Source organism: Magnolia sinica, unplaced genomic scaffold, assembly GCF_029962835.1.
Source record: "Magnolia sinica isolate HGM2019 unplaced genomic scaffold, MsV1 ctg353, whole genome shotgun sequence".
Lineage (NCBI taxonomy): Eukaryota > Viridiplantae > Streptophyta > Magnoliopsida > Magnoliales > Magnoliaceae > Magnolia > Magnolia sinica.
In genome coordinates this window covers 103,603-106,524 of record NW_026682817.1, presented here as the reverse complement: position 1 = coordinate 106,524, position 2,922 = coordinate 103,603, and the positions used below count along the sequence as shown (strand labels likewise).

Genomic DNA, 2,922 nt, shown 5'->3' with positions numbered 1-2,922 from the left:
TTATTGAGATTTATCAAGGTTTCCTGAGTTTTGTCCATTTTTGTAGTGTCAAGTTGACCAAGTCAACCGACATTGGAACAAGCCATTGCTGAGTCATGATCAAATAGTTTTTTTTTTTTTTAAACTAATGATGCAATCTGATCTACTTTCTGGCGAGTTGAGTTGGGTTGAGTTTTTTAAGTTTCCAAACCACAGTGCATATCTGGGCATGCATATATCTTCATAATCAAACTCATGCATATGTGGGTTAATCAAAGTTGAATCAAGGTGCTCTAATCCTCTGAGCATCACCATCAATCGCCCCTATAACTCAGTGATATAGCTTCAGTGTTGTAAACTGAAGATCGCTTGCTCATTAAAGTTGTCAGTGCATCTCTTCATGCAGTTATCACGATCATATGCATGCATTCTCCATCTGATGTGATCCGTGTAGATTGCTCATGCATAGGCATGTCTAAATGAAACTGCTATTGACTGACATCTCCACCATTTATTTACTGCATGTGTACATCACATGGGAAGATGCCTCATGCCACACAGAGACTACATAGATGTTACCCAAATGTTTTAGGAATACTCATTTTATCTATGAATGCTTAGTTTTTAAATCTTTCTTGAAAAAGTGGTAAAACTTACAAGCATGGAGGACAAATTGCTACATTGCTGCCTAACTAGAGAGCTCGGACTGAGGTTGATTACTCAGTGTACAAAGCTGCAGGAAGAAAATTTTCCAGCCAAAAATTCATATGCATGTTAGATACTACACTGGTGATTGGATACATGTTGCCAAAAGAAAATGTATTGGTAAAAGAAGCAAAAAATCCAAGTGGCATGGACTGTAGCTGTATGTTTAGTACAAATAGACTAGTAGAGGCAGGAGCAGAACTTACATCTAAGAGGAAAAACCATTGTCAGGTTAGAAAAATCTTGCTGTATGGAAGTGCATGCTACACATACTCCCCTAGTGACTTTTGAACCTGGGCTTGAACCTTGTCTAACATCTCTCATATTTGAACTTTCAGAACTCCCATGCTGCAAATCTAAGCTACCTGAAGACTGGTGGTCAAACTGTAAATGATGGATCCGTAATTAGCTGAGGGGCCAAATAAATCTCGATTGATGCCAATCTAACACCTTTATAACATCCATGGTCCACCATGACTTGCTGGTGATCAGCTCTATTTAGATTCCTTAGGACCATTTGTTGGTGATCAGTTCTATTTAGATTGAAACACACTCCATTGCTCAAAACTCAACAGTCAAAATTTCTAACACAAATAACAAAAGCATGTACACATCAGATTGATAGAAATATTGCTAATAGTTTTCAGTTTTATGATTGATTTGAAATGGGATTAGTCAGAAATTATTCATGGGATGCCTATAGAATTCGATTTGCTGATATCACTTTGCAAAATAAGTCCATTCAATTCAGGGCATTATTACTTCTTCTTTTTTGCAACTTCAATTTGTTCAATTCATGAATCCAACTCATCTAGTCCACAGTTACATGTTTCTTGTTTGAATCTTCCAAGCCTAACTACATCCCACCAAATGTGCTTATGTGCACGAATTAGAAACAGTTAGAATTTCTTGTTAGTTAGGACATAGCAGCTCCAAACCAACAAGCAAGTTCTGACGAATACAAGAGCGTGGAATTCACTTTCAGTTTGTTTGTTTGTTGCAAATGGGGTAAGCTAGTTGAGGTTTTTTTTTTTTTTTTTGGGAAGATTGTAAGCCATTTGAGTATGGAAAGAATTTAAGAAAGACTGAAATAACATAAATTGCACATACCAGGCTGCATTTGGATGCTCAATTGAATTAAAATCATTCAATTTAATGAAATTGAAATAACCGTCATGAGAATAACCCCTTTCCATCCACAATGAAGATCCAACCCCAAATAGCAATTCAGATTATTTCAAGCCGAACTCAAACCACATGGAATTGCATTTAAGGGCCGGCCATCACAGTGTATTGAAACAGTCCACCTCCATTTTAGTCCTTTCCTCTATGTTTAACTGAATTTTCACAACCAACTGCAACTAAGCATCCAAATGCACCCTAAACATTCAAGAGAAGGATAAATAAGATCCAAATCAATGGCAAGATTGCATTCTGGGCTGGGCTAAACAAGAAAATTCCATTTCTTTCAATCAAGCATCATATAGCAGATTTGAATTCTAAGAAAGGTGCTTTGATGGAAATTCGAGATCTTTGAGTAGGATGCAAAAAGGTTCACTTACCTTGAAGCATTTAAACTACCAAGTGCAACTATTCCCAAAATCATGTACAAAAAGACAAAAGGGATTCATAGAACTTGGGAAAAAAAATAAAACATTTGAAGCTTACAAGTGGAGACTCGGAAAGTATGTGCCTTCCACACCAAAACACACGACAGTTATCTCGTTGGGTGGCACGAATGGCCCATTGTTGTTATTAGATCTATGTTACAAGTTCAAACATCTATTAGTAAGAAAATAAATAAATAAATAAATAAGAACTTGAGAAGAACATCCAACAAAGATATTTAATCCCACATATGCAAGCATCAACCAACTTTCTGTAAAACAAAACAGGGATCAATAGAAGTCAACATACATACTTAATTTGTGGCTGCCTCTTTTCAGTGTCTGATAGTTCAAAATTAAACTTTGCCTTGCAATTGGGGCAGAAATAATCAATGTTCTGGGACATGAAAAACTCAATTAGTAAACATCACATATTATAATGAACATGTCATGACATCAGCATTAAGTAAGTTCAAACCTTGAAGACTTTGTTGCTAATCTTGTCACACTTTGCGTGAACCCAAAAAGCAGATTTTCTAACCCAATTCCCCCCATCAGAGTGATGCCAAATCTTCTTGCATATGCCACAAAATTGTTTAGATTTTAACAACTGAAATAACAGCATTGAGTA

At 36.2% G+C, this 2,922-nt stretch overlaps 1 long non-coding RNA gene across 1 annotated transcript; it reads right to left on the bottom strand.

Moving 5' to 3' along the window:
* Positions 1-640: 640 nt before the first annotated feature.
* LOC131236298 (uncharacterized) lies at positions 641-2,421 on the bottom strand. The gene is made up of 3 exons (XR_009166665.1): positions 2,353-2,421; positions 2,247-2,274; positions 641-1,049 (listed from the first exon to the last, which is right to left on the bottom strand). It is a non-coding gene; the product is annotated as an uncharacterized LOC131236298 (long non-coding RNA).
* Between the last annotated feature and the right edge of the window lie 501 nt (positions 2,422-2,922).